The following is a 17,162-nucleotide window of genomic DNA, read 5'->3' as shown; positions in this document are numbered from 1 at the left end:
GCTATGTACCACCACACACCTATTCAAACGCCAAATCCAAAACACTGACAACACCAAATGCCGTTGAAGATGTGGAATGACAGGAGCTCTCATTCACTGCTGGGGGAACGTAAGATGATGGTACAACCATTTACAAAACTAAATTTTCTCTTAACATATGATTCAGTAATTGTACCTCTTCGGAATTGAAAACTTAAGTTTACATAAGAACCTGCGCATAGATGTTTATAACAACTTTATTCATAACTGCCAAAACTTGCAAGCAACCAAGAAGTACTTCACTAGGGGAATGATAAAGAAATGGTACGTCCATGCAGAAAATCTGCTTCATAAATTAAAAGAAATGGGCCATCAAACCACAAAAAAGACATGGAGAAATGGTAAACACATATTGCTGAATGAAAGAAGCCAATCTGAAAAGGCTACATACTGCACGATTGCAACTATATGACATTCTGGAAAAGGCAAAACAGCACCGTTTACTGGAAACGGTAAGAAGATCATTGCTTACCAGGAGTTTAGGGGGAGGAAGGGGTAAATAGGTGGAGCACAGGGGATTTTTAGGGCAGTGAACTATTCCATACAATGCTGTAATGATGAATACATGTCATTATATATTGGTCAAAACCCACAGAATGTACAACACAAAGCGTGAACCCCAATAAAAACTGGACTTTCACTGATGATAATGTACCAATATTGGCTCATCAGATGTAACAAACGTACCACATGAATGCAAGATGTTCATGATTTGGGGAAGCTGGGGGGTGGTGAGTGCTATATGGGAAACTCTCTGTACTTTCCAGTCAATAAACCACTCTGTAAGCCTAAAACTGCTTGAAAAAAGTAATTCTATTTATTTGTTAAGTATATTGTGACAGAATGGGTACCATGTACTTTTGAGTCAGTATTTCAGAAAACAGATCCTCAATTTTGAAAAGATGATTGCGTTAAAATATTTCTGTTGAGAAAATTTGCACACATCCATATACTATGCTCCTTCCTAACACCCCAAATTTTTCAATTATCAAGGGCAGGCTGTTCCCTGCCTTAATAATTATGGTGTAAAATACAACAGAATTTCATTAAATCTTCTCAGCTGAATTCCTAAACTTCTACAACATTAGCCTGGGAAAATAACTGGCAAAAGATGGGAGCTCCAGTAATGTTTAATAATAAAGCCGTGAATCCTAACAATATGCCTTTGGCCATTTATGATGAATGAAAGGTGAAACTGAGTTAGGCCTATAAAAATGGCAAGGCAAATTACATCTGATAATGTGGCCCTGAGTTTACCCACACACATTTGCACAGTGAACAGGATTTTATCAGCAATTAGTAAACCTGAAGAACCACCACTGTCAACTGATAGTTCAGTAAAGCCAAACAAGTAAAAACAGGCTGGGTAGCAGGTACATAAATGATGTGGTCCATTTAAGGGGCTATTACAGAGCCACTAAAATTGAGGACAAGAAAGTGGTTGGATCTAGTGAGTAAAACTGGATGGGGGGGCATCAGGAAAGTGGGGTAGGAGTCTGCTGTTTTATGTTAAAGCTTTTTAGCTGTTTTGGTTTTCAAATTATGTGCAAGTATCACCTTGATGGTGATGAAGAATTTTTTTAAGGATGGCTAAAAGAACTATGTACCTAAATTTAAAAAAAATGTTTATAATGTAACTTTTTAAAAAAGCAAGATCAGTGTTATATACATTATGATTACATACGTAGAAAAAAGTTTGGAAAGAATATTAAAATCAAATTAAAATCAAAATAAAAACACTTTCATGCTTCTATGACTGGTCAGTATTTATTCTTCTCTTTCTCCATTAACAATATGTACACAAAAAGCTACAGTGTTGGGGTGCCTAAGCAGCGGTCAGTTAAGTATCCGACTCTTGACTTCTGCTCAGGTTGTGATCTCAGGGTTGTGGGTTTGAGCCCTTCATCAGGCTCTGCGCTCAGTGGGGAGTCTGCTTAGAATTCTCTCTTTCCCTCTCCCTCTGCCCCTCTCCCATGTCCCCCCATGTGCACTCTCTCTCTCTAAAATAAATAAACACCTTTTTTAAAACAGCTACAGTGGGGATGCCTGGGTGGCTCAGTAGGTTAAGCATCTACCTTCGGCTCAGGTCATAACCCCAGGGTCCTGGGATCGAGTCCCACATGGGGTTCCTTGCTCAGCAGGGAGCCTGCTTCTCCCTCTCCCTCTGCTGCTCCCCTGGCTTGTGCACGCGCTCTCTCTCTCCCCAGCTTGTGCTCTCCTTCCCCCCACCCCCCGGCTTGTGCTCTATCTCTCTGACAAATAAAATCTTTAAAAGAAAAAAGCTACAGTGTTTTACTTTTATAAAAATATGGCTGTCATAGTTACCTCCACCCAGAGTGACCTCTGGGACTTTCTCATCATCTGGGAGACAAGCAACACCCATATGATGTTCCGTCCTGCTGCAATGCCTTGATGTCAGCCCGCCTCAGTCTCCTCAGACAGGAATGGACTGGTAATGGCACTCATCCCCATGGGGTTGTGGTGGACTCTCAATGTTTTCAAGAGAGCTGAAGGCATGGGAAGCCCATCTTCCCTATGGTCTGGCACCCATGTGAGCTTGTGGTCAATAAAGTATGATGGTTAAAAGCCAGGCAATGATTCTAACCCAGAAGACCAGAGGTCACAGGGCCACGATTTTATTCACAAAAGATGTGAGGAAGAAGAACTGGAAACAATTCCTTGGACTAAGCTTGAAGACAAAGCAGTGACTTACCAAGTGTGGTGTAAGATATCAAGAGTGGGCTGGTGAGAGTCACTTTAAACTCACGCCAGGAGTCTACAAGTGAAAAAGAGGAGATAAGGCCATGGCTGGGTCTAAAGTTATTTTCTTAATTAAAATGGGTATGGCCAAGAAGTGTCATAAGGGTGAGGAAAAGAAAAAGAGACGGTAGAGAACAGGCCTGTACCGTAGTTCCCAAACTGTGTGCCAAGGCACCCAGGGTGCCATGGCAAACTCAAGGGGTGCCTGGGGATATTTCAAATTTTCAAGGGAAACATAATGACATCTGTTGGACACCATGAGAACTAAGAGCTCAAAGTAGCTCAGTTTCAACATTAGATCGTACTGTATTCCTTTCAACAACTTCGTATTTGTGTGACATAGGGTTTTCTGTGGTTGCTGTGATAAAAAGGAAGTATCACATGGAACAGAAAGTATGGGTGGTGGTGTCCAAATACATTTCCAAAAGCTGAGAGGCTGCACGACACAGGTATACATTTCTTAAATGAACACATATTTGTGTTCATTTAAGAAGAACATAAAAATAATATTTTTGCTTTCAGTGTGTGTGTACTATTTTTTCAAATAGTACTAAGTTGTTATAATAAATACATGTTACATTGTTTAGACCTAACAAGCTAACCAATGGAACTCTGTGGTGTTTCTTCTGCTCTAGGATGGCGACGTAAAAGTCACTGACACACTCAGGGTCTGTAATCTTTAAAACGTGAGCAGCAGCAGATAGCAGGTTAGGACAGAGAAGGTGGGTGCAGTCAGGCTGAGAGGCGAGGCAGAAAGGCAGCCGAGGGTGGGGCCACTGACCAGGCGCACCCGGGGAGGAGAGGCAAGGTGTTCTGGCACTGGGAACCCGCCACCTTTAACTTCATCTTGCCCACCCCGTTGTAAGGAGAAACCGCTGGTTCTCACTATGAATACACTAGAGGATGCCCCCAATTAATTTCAGAAATCTTCAAATCATGGAAACAGCATGACAGATACTCTGCTGAATTTCCATTTTTCTTAATGACATCTCCTTTTTCTCCGCATCCTACTCACCCAGGCTCAGAACCTCTGTCATCTTTGTGACTCCATGTCACACTTTATGTAGTAGAAACAACTCCTCACCAAGCCCTGTCCCTTTTGCAATATAATTGTGCTTGGTTTCGAAGCTTAGGAAAAGGTGTGGACCAGAAAAATCGTGTATTCCGGTGGTTTTTCCTACATGAGTCTTCTTTCTCTATGAAACCCTACATGATGTTAATTACTAACATCATCGCATTTTAGGGAAAACTCCTCTTGATTGTTGCAGTTCCCTCCTAGCTAGTCCCTACGGCAGCATCTGTCCTTCCCCTACTCTTTGCTCATCTTTGCGAATTACATTATCTTCATGTCACTCTATATTCAACGTTCTTCAGACCACCTTCGATCATTTCACTGATTCAATGAGTTAATACATATACGCAGGGCTCAGTTTTACAATGGCGATGTCCTCTCATTCATCCCCACCCTGCCCACTTCCCTATTTCCATTTCTCTACAGCATTATTACAGGAATTCAGATTAGAAGACCTATTTTATCATCTGTCTGTCTCTCCTCTCAGGAGAGCAGGGATTTTTGTTAGTTCCGGACACGGTTGTACTGCCAGAGCAGAGAACAGTGCTGGGCACTTGGACGTGTTATAAATGTTCATTTGTTGAATAGAGCGCCCCGTAGTACAAACGCTCAACAAATGTTAGATATGTGTTTATAGTTATTAGTGTTACACCATCACCTCTAATACTGCCATCAGCCTCACTGCCATTGCCAATAAGATAAAAGCTCCAATATTTAATTTGCCACTCAGCCCCTCACAGCCTGGCGACAGTCTACCTCACCATCACCTGTGTTACTCCCAACGAAGACTCCCTGATGGACACAGATATGTATTGACGTGACAGCATGAGCCTGCCTTGATTGGCATCTCGGCTCTTACCCATACAGGCAAATCCTGCGTATCCTCCAACACCTAACTCACACCCAATCTTGCCTGATCCCCTCAGGTTACATTCTTCTCTCCCTCTGTGACCATTCAAAGAATTTGGGCTGAAAATCCCTCCATTATAAAAATAATTTTTCTGAAGTGAAGTAGCAAAGGGCTTTGGGATGAGGAAATCTGCATCCAATCTGGTTCCTTTGTTTATTAATAGCCATATAAACATCAGCAAGTTACTCAATTAAACTTCATTTTCACTTTACTCATCCATAAAATGTAAATAATATTCCTCCTTCAAGGGTTGCCACAGGGATTAAACGAAATAGCATCTGTTAAATGCTTCTCCCAAAACAAGTGAACAATGTGTTACTTCCCGTTTTCCCTCCCTGTCCCCTAAAACAAGGAGGGCCAGATTATAGTGACATTATCATACTTAAGTGAAGAAAGGCTCCTGCAACTTTTGACACAAACAAAATTGTTAAATAAAAATTGTTAAGGGGGCGCCTGGGTGGCTCAGTTGTTAAGTGTCTGCCTTCGGCTCAGGTCATGATCCCGGGGTCTTGGGATCAAGCCCCACATCGGGCTCCCTGCTCGGTCGGAAGCCTGCTTCTCCCTCTCCCATTCCCCCTGCTTATGTTCCCTCTCTCGCTATGTCTCTGTCTGTCAAATAAATAAATAAAATCTTTTTTAAAAAGTTGCTAAGGAGTCTTCCTGAGTGTGGATTCCACTCACAGCTAAAGCCACTCCAATTTTCACAGCATCCCAGGTAACTTCTAGTGAACCCCCTCAACTCCACCTCAATTCTCACCTGCCGTTTGCTCTACTAAAATCTAAGTGGCCCAGACCCTAGACCTTTCCCCAACTTGCACAGGGCTCCCCTCAATTAATCTGCTAAATCGCTTTACTGGATTTGCAGCACACACTCAACATATTTGGCAGGAAAATGAGTTCTGTGTTTGCGGATATTTCTTTTTCACTTGGCCTTGGCTTTTCTCGGATTTTGTCACCAAGTGAGTTAAAAAATGAAGAATTTGATTTTTCGGCTTCAAGATGTGTTTGATTGAAGGACAGAAGAGGCAGAGGAGCAAAGAGGGGGCACTCAGCACAGTCACTCAGGTCATTCATTCCCTCAGGAGCACACAGAATTAGAAAGCTGCCCCTCACCAGTTTCTTTGCCTTGAGAACCACGTTCCAAACCTACCTCGCAGCCAAAGTGTATTCAGTTACTTATCCAAGCTGGCGTGCTCTCTCTCCCCGCTACCCCTTTGCATCTTGGATGCCTCCCCAGCCAGCCTCATGCTGAGCAGGAAAGGGACTCATGACAGGCAGATTAGAGTTTTCAAGCAGCCCCAGGAGGAGGAAGTTACTCGTTCCCACGGGCCTGGGTTTTTCTTTTTGTGGGTGTGTTTTCTCTTTCTGAAACCAGGAAGCTAAATTTGCCTAATGGTTAAACCCAAAAGGATTACAGATTCTTTCTTCAAGAACCCTCAGAGGCCTGTCGTCCATCCCTCTGTGTTAAAAGCAGTCCATTTCCAAATCACCCAGGCAGAGGAGAGGCTTTCTCTACACTCTTCAGTGAAGTCTCTTCTATTCTGTTATTTTTATGACAAGCACTATATCAACAGACCATTCATATTTATGTTTCCCATTCTCCTTACCAAACACTACACGATATCTCCATTTCCTAAAAAAACAAAATTCAAAATTTCATTTCCCCCCATGCCCCCACCACTTCTTTCTCCTCTTTGAACTAAACTACTTTTAGGTTCAGGCTCTCACTCACTCACATTCTTCACATTTCCGTTAATTAGCCCTGAACGCCCAGCATGTTCTGCTTTTCTTGCAATAATTGAGATCCTCTTTCTCGCCTAGCATTTTTACTAAAAATGTGTTCTCCCTTGGCAACGTATGCCAACATTCAGCCGTCATTGTGTCAGGGATGTCACTGTTGGCTGTTTTAACCTCCAGACAGGTGGAGGATCCTCACCGAAGCCCAGCATGGTCCCACACGGGAACGTGGGAGAGAGGCCACTCAGAATCTGCTGTCTCAGCGTAATGGCCGCGTTTGTCCAAGAACTGTGGGCACAGGCTGAGCTCGAATCCCAAGCTACTGGTCCACCTTGGGACGTTATTTAACCCCTCAGTCTCCGTCGACTCATTTGGAAAATGAGGATACTGCCACTGTAGGTAAGGCCACTGTAAGGACTAAGGGAAGTAGTATACCCAGAGCACCTAGCAAGCCCTCAGTGGGAGAGGGCTCTTGTCAATTTCACTCATGTGTGGTTATCTACAAATAAATGCCTTGCTATTCCTTAATAATCCTTTCTAGATTTCTCATCCTTAATTCTTTTAAGCATATTTTCAGCTGCACTGCTTACGGCAGCACACTCTGTCTTTGTTCTATCAATGCGTAAGGCCACGATTCTTAACCTCTGTGTGCCTTAAAACACAACGTGGGGGCTTTTAAAAATAAGTGCCCAGATCAGTTATGTCAGAATCTCTGGAGGTTAGGCCTGGGCATCAGTATCTGAAAATCTCCAGAAGCAAACAAGTAAATGGAAGATTGGTAGGTGATGGTATGTACAGTGAAGAAAAGACAAGGTCCCAGGAGAGGGAGGTATGGGATAGTTGGTCAGTGAGGCCGGTGTGAGCAGACCACGCTCAAGGTGAGGCCAGCCTTGCGGAGTCTCACGTCTGGGTCAGAGGCAGAGTGGCCAGGGAGCAGGGCTGAGGCAGCAGCAGGAGAGCCACAAGCTGGGCTGTCTGGAGGCCACCCAGGTTCCTTCCCACCGCAGCTCTGCTTGCTCAGCATCTCCTTCAGTTCCGGGCAATTTTGGGCAATGCCTCAGCTTCCTTCCAATAATTCCCCATTTCTACTTAAGCTAGCCAAAGGAGATCTTCATGGAAACCCAACAAACTTCTACTAAGACAAGAGCTTATTTAGTTTAAATCAGTCTTATTTATGTAATCGTCTTTGACAAACATGGAACTTCAAATCAAGATATTTGGAGGAATTCGTTAACGTCTCGACCACTGAGTATCCCAAATATATTCCTTAACTTTTCTGGGACCTACACCTTCTCGTCACTTGTAAAACACATGGGTCAAACAAATTATCCATCTCTTCCAGCTCAAGTTCTATGCATCCATGCATCTGGGATCATTTTCATTTGTTGAACACATTATAAGAGAGACACTGGAGGCATAAATATTGTAAGACATGGCCATCTCCAAGGAGTTGAGTATGTCTTTATATTAATGGAGGATAATTACCCAGTGTGTGCGTATTTAGGAAACTCTTTTCCTTTCCTTCTTTCTTTAGTTCATGTCACCAGCTCATTAGCACCAGCCTCTCCTTTCTCACTCCCGCAACTTTGCAAGTTTGACAAAATGTTATTATTAGTGTATCCAGCATATCAAAACTTCGAAAGAGCAGTTTCAAAACTCTCCCTGACCTCAACCATCACCCCAAATTTTAAGGAAATCTGCATCCAATCTGGTTCCTTTGTTTATTAATAGCCATATAAACATCAGCAAGTTACTCAATTAAACTTCATTTTCACTTTACTCATCCATAAAATTTTTAGGAGAAAATTTCTCCTAAATTTTCTCTGATAATTTTTAAGACTTCTCTCTGATATAACACACACACACACACACATGCCTGCACACACTCATGTATGCACACACACCGCCTGAGGCAGCATTTAATCATTCTGCACAGGCTCCAGAGCAGTGACTATTCCCACATTTCTAGGATAGAGCCAGATAGAGGTGGGTCTGTGCTCTTCTCTCAGGGGTGGGGCATTGGGAAATTCAGTACATGATGAGGGATTTATATCTTCCTTAACATCTGGTGCTCAGGAATCATCATCAAAGACAGGATACCCATCTAGAACAATTGTTCCAGGGTAAGAGTCTACATCATTGCCCTATGATGTAAATATAGGTCTCCGTTGCTCTGTGATTTACATTTTGCCTACATCCTTCCAGAGTGGTATTATGTTTGGAAATTAGGCATAAATCTTTCAAAATCACCCAAAGTAATCTGACAAAGTCTAGAAGAAGTAAAAGATTTAGCCTTAGAAGCATTATTTTTAAATGAGGAAATATGACTGTTTAATAGTATACATTGGAAACACAACCTCATCAGTTGCAATTTACTGATATTAAAAGCACATTAATGTTTAACACGCCCAATATTTCTCTCCAATATTTTCCTTTTCTGCCTTCAAAAACCAAAATAAGATGTTCCTTTAAAACCAGTACTTCTTTAGCCAATGATCAACTTGATAGAAATTTTTTCTCAAGACTTAGCTAACAAATGGGACTATCACAGAAATAATTTACCATAAAGTAGAATTACCAAATTAATTTACCCAAAGTGTTATGTTTTCCTGAATCTAAAATACTGTTGATTTGTACATCATTATTTTATGTAACGTTAAAGAAAACAGAACAGGGGGCAGCTGAGTCGCTCAGTTGGTTAAGCATCTGACTCTTGATTTCGGCTCAGGTCATGATATCAGGGTTGTGGGATCAAGCCCCATGTCAGGCTCCACATTTCCTGTAGAGTCTGCTTGAAATTCTCTCTCCCCCTCTCCCTCTGCCCCTCCCCCTGCTTGCGTGTTCTTTCTCTCTCGAAATAAATAAAATCTTAAAAAAGAAAACAAAACAGAATGGCAACCCTTCAAATTATTAAGATGCCTTTAACTATGATTTCAAAGGTATTAAAATGTAAAAATATGCTTGCCTCAGAGCTTGTGAGGTATAGTAAGTACATGCTTACTGAATATCCATTTATTTTAGAAATGATAATCCATGTTCTGTTTTATCCTTAAATGTCTTTTTTTTTTTTGGTAGTGCTGCTTCATATTCTTTTTAAGTACAGAGAATTTAATTATTATTAAAGTAAATTTTAATAGAATTAAGCAAGAAGAAGCTCTCTTTTTTTCCCATTTAATGGTGAAATGAGTAGTATTTCAAAAGCCTGGTCCCTGGTTCATGCAGGGTAATTGTATTAGCATCATCTCTAATCCATGCTGAACTTGTTTTCCCATCCAGACATTGTTGCTGACCATACCTGATAAAAGCTAACATCTATTTAACGCTTACTATGTACCTGGTACTGTGTCAAGCACTTTACATGGATTGTTTCATTCAATCCTTAGAACAATCCTTCAGATACTATTATTAATCCCATTTAACAGATGAGAAAGTTGTGGCTCAGAGAGGTAAAGAGACTTCCAAGATGACCGAAACAGTAAGCAATGGACCCAGAGTTGAGACGTGTGCTGTTAGGTAAGCACCATTTGCTCTCTAGGGCGTATTGCAAAAAAAACCCCAAGAGTCCAGACTTCAGACTACAGAAGCGAGGGCCACTGGGTGCCACTGTCCACCCCAGGATGACTGCACACTGTGAATGTGGTGTGACCTGGCCTCTAGATGCTGACAGGTAACGGTTTTTTTAGTGGCTGGAGTGAGCTGCAGGAGCAGAGAAACAGGACCCCAGGGGTGTGACTGGAAGAAATCTGCAGGAGCAAGAAGGAGTAATTACAGAAAACACCTGTGAAGTTGAGGGCAGAAATGGGCAGACACCATCATCTATTTGAGAAATGTTACCAGGCCCCACTTGATGCATTATAGAGGAACACAGAATCAAAATTCTTGAGCTGGAGAAGACTTTTTAAAGGTCAATCTAGACCAGCAAGCTCAGCACCTCCTGGGAACGGGTAAGAAATGCAAATGCTCAGGGCCAACCCCGACCTTCGGAATCAGACCCTGTGGGTGGAGCCACAATCTAGGTCTGCACAAACCCTCTGGGGGATTCTTATACCTGCTAATGTTCCAGAACCACTGGGTCACTTGGGTGGCTCAGTTGGTTAAGCAACCCGACTCTTGATTTCGGCTCAGGTCATGATCTCAGGATCCTGAGATTGCCTAGGGCAGGTCCTGAGCTCTGAGCAGGGACCCTCCTTAAAAATTCTCTCTCTCCCTTGATCTCACCCCTCCCCCTGCTCCTGCCCCCCCTTCCCACTTGTGCGTGCAAGCACACACACACACTCTCTCTCTCAAATCTCCTAAATTATAAAATAAACATTTAAAGTTTCAGAACCCCTAACTAGTCCAACCTCCTTATCTGACAGACTGTGATGCTCAAGGTCCAGCAACCTAGACACGGCAAAGTGAACAAACAGAAAACCAGTTTTCAGGGACTTAGTCTAGAACCTCAAATACTTCAGTGTTTGGTTTGTGTTTCACAGAGGTACTGATTTTCAAAGAAACTGGATGCAATAAAATGTATTGAAACAAACTATAGTTAATATAATTAAACCTTGATATCAGAGGCTCGATGGGGCTCTGGAATCACAGAGCGTTAAGTTCACAAAAGATTGGGCAAAGAACAGTAAGAGTTGCAGCACCCAGTTCTAGAATGCCAGAGACTAGACAGCCCCAACACAGCGTGATAGAAATTAAATAAGACACAGTTAGAAGAACAGCTGATAGATAGGGCTTTAAGACGTAGTATGGCCTCAGCCATCAACCCGCGGTTAGTAGAAGGATCATAAAATATAATTTCTTCATCTAATTAACAAACCCATTAGTACTCTCCCAGTCTAATTGGACTTTATTAAATTATCTTAATTCAAAGCAGGTGAAACCTCAGGCATACAAACAGATGGCAAAGAGCCCATTTTCAAGTTTAGCTGGCCCTGGATCCCACTGGAAACAAATCCATTAGCATTGTTCACCTTTTCTGCGTTTGTTTGAAACTTGGCTTCACTGTTACAAACAAAGTGAATAGGGACGGGGGGGGGGGGGGGGGGGAGGAGAAAAATCCCCCGGCCCCTTCTTATTTTACCAAGTAGGTCAATCTACTGGATTTCGTTCTGAAACAGCGTATCCTCATGTCTGAAAGGGGAGGCTGAGGCTGGCGGGAAAGAGGTACAAGGAACACAGCCACCATGGTGATTCCGTTGGCTGGATGGCCACCAAAGGACCTGGCAACAGAGGCCTCAGGGAAAGGTCCCAGAGCTCGGGCTGCTCCTGGGAGCGCACGCAGATGGCCGGAAGGGCAGCGGTGTACTCAGGGCCCGGGGGGGGGACGCTGAGGGGGCCTGATCCCCCCACGCAGTCAGTCCCTCCCTGAACTCCGAAGGATCTGAGCGCATCTCACATCAGGAAATCAGAACATTCTCACCTTTGCTTTTTCACTCTCGTCTTTAGGAAACATTTGCACGCAAAACTATGCAGTCATCTCAGCGTACTTCACGTTAAATACATAAAATGCTTATGGAGGCAGCAGGGCTGCCTGGGGGGACACACGCAGGGTTCCCTCCTCCTCCTCCTCCTCCGTGCCTGGGCACCTGCCCCCACCCTGGAATACCACACTCTACCAGCAGGCTCCTTCTTGTTTCCAGTCACCCATCTCAAGCATCATGTCCTGCAGGAAACACTGTCCTCAACCTGCAGGCAGAAGCGCACCTCCGTCCTCCCAACTCCCCCATCTCAGGCCCAGCCCTCGCTTCACTGTTCATTCCACCGAGTGTCCTCAGCACCCAGGATGCTGCCAAGCCCACGAGGAACACTGATAAGGCTGAATCCTATAACTAATGAAATTGTTTTGCATGCAATTACCTCTCCTCCAGCCTCTCCAAAGGCTCCTCCACCCATACCTCTGCCCTTGCTGGACTTCAACTACGGAAACCTTTAATCCTCTCACTCAAGCCAGTGTATTCCAGACCTGCAGTTCACAAGAATGACCGGGACGTTGGTTAAAAAGAGATTCTTGGGCCCTGCACTCAACAGACCCTTGAACTAGAATCTGTATGGGGGTTGAGGGCATCTGGAGCAAACAATACAGGTAATTCTTAACATTGAGTTGACTTGGGTGATACTTTGACCCCTATTAAAATGTGAGATTCTTTGGAAAGAGAATGACATAGTAAATTTTATTAACTGTTTGTACTTTAATGTGAATTTTTGGTAAAATTCCTAAAAGATTTAAATAGAAGGGGTAGGAAAAAAAAGAGAGAGAGACAGAGAGAGAAAAGAATGGGTAGAGAAAAAAGAAAAAGTCATGGAATACATCCAATATTGATTTAAAACATTCTCTGGGGGCGCCTGGGTGGCTCAGCTGGTTAAGCATCTGCCTTCAGCTCAAGTCATGATCCCAGGGTCCTGGGACTGAGCCCCACTTTGGGCTCCCTGCTCAGCGGGGAGTCTGCTTCTCTCTCTCCCTCTGGCCCCCTCTCAAATAAATAAATAAATAAATCTTAAAAAGAAATAAAACATTCTCTGGATATGATGTCATTTTACATCCAAACCCTCCCTAATCAAAATGCTTATGTGGTAAAGTGGCGTTATACTATATAAGAATAAAGTCAAGGTGAACGAACTTTTTACAATGGCCACCTTAAAGGAAATTATAATATTTATAGTCCATTTTTTAAAAAAAGATATTTTTTTATCAGGAAATTCAGTTTTGCAGCTGTGTTTATGAACTCTTGCTTTTTACTCAAAATGAAAGAATTTCTTATTTGAGCTAAAATTTCAGAAAATACCATGGTCGGGTCTGGTTGTAATGCTGGATTTTATAAATGTTGTAACTCCGACACTTTGAGCCTGGTTTATCTTGTCTGTCCTTCACCACCCACATAACCTCTTCATTGCAAAAATCATTTTCCTTCATTATGCCTATCAAGGTATCCATAAAGGTACATTAGGAAAGAGGCACCCAGAAATCTGTTACACAATGAAATAGAAATAGTCTGTAGGCTCCTGTGAAGTGCACTGACTTTTCCCCTTTTGGGTTTCTTTTAGGAAGTGGCTTGTCCCAGTCACGTTATGTTCTAAATTACTCCTCTCCTTCCATTTGAGCCGAATAACACTAGATGGGGAGAGGGAAGAGAGAAGCCTGGAAGGAAGAGATGGGGACGGATGGGGTCACATTACCCAGTCAGAATCAGGCTTCCGTGTCTCCACTTCCTGTTTGCTATACCCTTAAATAAGACATGTCCTCATTGCACACAGAGAGACACACGACCACTCCCGCCATCTCCACCGCGGTAAAGGGCGCCCTTGGTTCTTGAGGTTGGAAACCGAGAAGTCATCTTGATTCCTCTTTTTCTCACTCCCCAAATCCAACTCAGCGGCAGGGTCTTTCCATCGACAAGCACAAGCTCTCCCCAGTCTGACCCTCCTCAGCTCCAGGACCAGGGCCACACGCATGCGTGCCCCAACAGCCAGATAAAATACAGGACACCTAGTGACACTGGAATTTCACAGATACAGTAATTCATTTTTGCATGGGACACACTTATACTAAAAAATGATTCATCGTTTACCTGACATTGAAGTTGAATCTGGCATCCTGTATTTTTATTTGCTCAAATAGCCAGCCCTGTCTGCCCCTGCATTCCCCACACAGCCAAATCTTTATCTATAGATTAAAACCCTCCCACAGCTTTCTTCAGAATTTAGAATAAAAACTAAGTTCTTTACCAAAGTCTTGAGGGCACTTGATCGGAGAAGGTGGGAGCGCTTGGAGAGGGCCCTCTGCTTGCCTCTCCAAACTCTCTCACCCCCGTCCTTCTTCTCTGCAGACACTCAAGCTCATCCCTACCTCAGGACCTTTGCACTTGCTGTCCCCTCTGTCTAAAATCCTCTTCCTCTCCTTGTCTTCCATATCATTCACATCACAACTCAAAAAGACCTACCCCCCGGCCAACCTAGCTAAAGTAATGCCCCCCTCAATATGCCCTCTGTCACATTACCCAGTCTTACTTTCCTCAGAACCCCTTCATCCAGCCTGAAAGCATTTATCAGTATATTGTCTTTCGTCCTGACTGGCAATGCATGGCACAGAGCAGGGCCCTGTGTCTTTTGTTCAATATCTCCAGAGCACCTAGAACTGAACCTGACATTTAACAGTCTCTCTTTATGTATTTGCTGATGAATAAATGAATGAGTTTCCCATCTGTAAAATGAAATGTCCTTAAATTCCAAATGGTCTTCACTTTCACATGTTCAACTTCTATAGTAAAATGGTGACATTCCTAAACAACCTTTCCTGCACCAAATGCAGACTTTCTCCCATCAGCCAGCAAATACACCTTTTCACCGATTGCATGGTGGTGCTGCCCACCGCTCCAAGTTCAGAGTCATCAGGAGCAGTGTCTTACTCAGTACAAGGTGATAGTGGATGCAGTTACTGGAGTGTGTCATTATATTTTAAACCTATAATTAAAAAAATTTAGTAGAAAGCCAAAAGCCCAAGTGTTGATATGAATGCTATAAAAAGCAGAGATGCCATAAACCTAATTCAACAGTAACAAGATGAAAATCATAAGATAGGCTTAAAGCAAGGACCCTTTAACCTAAGCAAAGCACTTTTTTTGATCTAAGCTGATAGCCTTACTGTGAAGTAAATGCATAAAATTGGAGACCAAGGACAAAATGCTGAATCTATATTGAAAATTATGTCTAAACGGGAAGACACAATTAGAAACGGTACAAATTGTTTAGCTGTCTGGGGATGGAAGCCCTTATCACATTTAACCCTATTTTTGGCTTTCAGGCTCAAAAGAGGAAGAAGGGGCTGCCCGTGGACCATCTGCGGCACAGCCCAAAAGCACCGTGGCCAGGTCCTTAAACAGTAGCCTATGGTAATCCCTCCCGTGACTTTATACTCCTCCTGATCACTGGGAAATCATGGAGTTTCTGAAGAAGAAAAACCTGAAGTTTTAGTTTCAACTCTTCTGAGCTGCTAGGAGAATAAAATATTTTCAGTGGTCGCCCAGGCTCTTTTGTGTTGTTTAGATAGTTGATCTGGAGGCAGGACAGGAAACCACAGGGCACAGGAGAAAGGGAAGTGCCTAAGTCATGGTGTTGGGTGTGGGAGTCCAGAAGCGGACTCCAGCAAGAAGGAAGAAAAGAGATAAAACACACATGTTAAATAGAATCAAGTAGTTCCAGGAAGTCATACTAAATGTTCCCCATTTCAAAATTCTAAATTTTCACAGTTTCTTTAACCATTTTACAGAGGTAGTTGTGAAAAATACAGGCTCATATTTTCTTTAAGAAGAGCATGGAGGGGTGCCTGGGTCGCTCAGTCAGTTAAGCGGCTGCCTTTGGCTCAGGTCATGAGATCAAGGCTCCTGGGATCGAACCCCGCAGCGGGCTCCTTGCTCAGCAGGGAGCCTGCTTCTCCCTCTCCCACTGTCTGCCACTCCCCCTGCTTGTGCTCTCTCTCTCTCTCTCTCTCTCGCTCTGTGTCAAATAAATAAATAAAATAAAATCTTTAAAAAGAAGAAGAAAAAGAACATGGAAATGTAGCAAGCCAAAATCTGACATTGGGATCATTTGGAGTTCAGCACATTTTCATGAAAACCTCACTTAAATGGAAGAGGATGAGCACGATACTCTCCACCCTTGGGAATTCAGGGAACAGTGGGAGAAACAGGCACATCAATGGTAGTGCCAATAAGACGTGACAGGTACCACAGCAGACGTATGTTCGACATGCGTCGGGGCCACAGGCCGAAGAAGCGTCAGGGCTGGCTTCACCAATGCACCGGGTGAATACCTCAGTTAGAGCTTGAGTGGACCTTACCACACAATGTTACCTCTCATCGGCCTCTCTGATTGAAACAAAATGTACATATCATGTTCTGGACATGGATGGTGGTGATGGCTCAGGATGAATGTACTTAATGCCACAGTACACTTAAAAATGGTTACGATGGTAAATGTTATGTATATTTTACCACAATTGAAAAAAATCAAGAAAAATAAATTCTGATTACCCACCAAAACAAGTATGTATATATAATGAAATGCACAGATCTTAAATGCCGTACGAGATTGATACCGATATATATGTCCACATCCACCTACCCAGCTTCCAAAACAAGATACAAAACATTCCTATCACCTCAGACAGTCCCCTGTGTCCTTTTCTAAGTCACACCCTCCCTGTGAGCACTGCTTCATGCAAATGAAATCATCCAGTATGTATTTCTTTCTGATGTGTTTCCTTTAACATGTTTGTGAGACTCACCCAGCTCTTGCTTGTGTCAGTATCCTTTTTTTTTTTTTTGGTCTGAGCACTATCCCATTTTATGAGTCTGCCATTCAAATGTATTGAACCACTCTTCTGATGATGGGAATTCAAGACATTTCCAGGGTTTTGCGGTTTTATAATATATATAATGAAAAATGGTGCTATATACATCCTTGCACGAGTCATTTTGTGGATGTATGTTTTCATTCCTCCTACCTAGGTGTGGAAATGCTAGGTTGTGAGGCAGATGTATTTTGAATTTTATAAGAAGCTGCCAAAGGGTGTCTTGTGGTGGTAGCTGTCCCATTTTTGACTGCAATCTCCCCACATCCTTGTCAGCATTTTGGTATGGTCAGTCTTTTTTTTTT

General features: G+C 42.9%; 1 protein-coding gene across 3 annotated transcripts in view; it reads right to left on the bottom strand.

The window, feature by feature from the left end:
• Positions 1–17,162, bottom strand: part of LYN (LYN proto-oncogene, Src family tyrosine kinase) — a 116,552-nt gene that overhangs the window by 77,659 nt on the left and 21,731 nt on the right. The window contains exon 1 of one of the 3 annotated variants that reach the window (XM_032421591.1): positions 5,932–6,322. The exons of the other annotated variants lie outside the window; for them this stretch is intronic. The gene's annotated coding sequence lies outside the window, so the exon portion shown is untranslated. Of the gene's footprint in view, positions 1–5,931; positions 6,323–17,162 lie in introns of those variants that run through there. 3 annotated transcript variants of the gene reach the window in all.

Source organism: Phoca vitulina, unplaced genomic scaffold (assembly GCF_004348235.1).
Source record: "Phoca vitulina isolate PV1807 unplaced genomic scaffold, GSC_HSeal_1.0 scaffold25, whole genome shotgun sequence".
NCBI lineage: Eukaryota > Metazoa > Chordata > Mammalia > Carnivora > Phocidae > Phoca > Phoca vitulina.
Note: the sequence above shows the minus strand (reverse complement) of the source record. Positions and strands in the feature narration are given on the sequence as shown.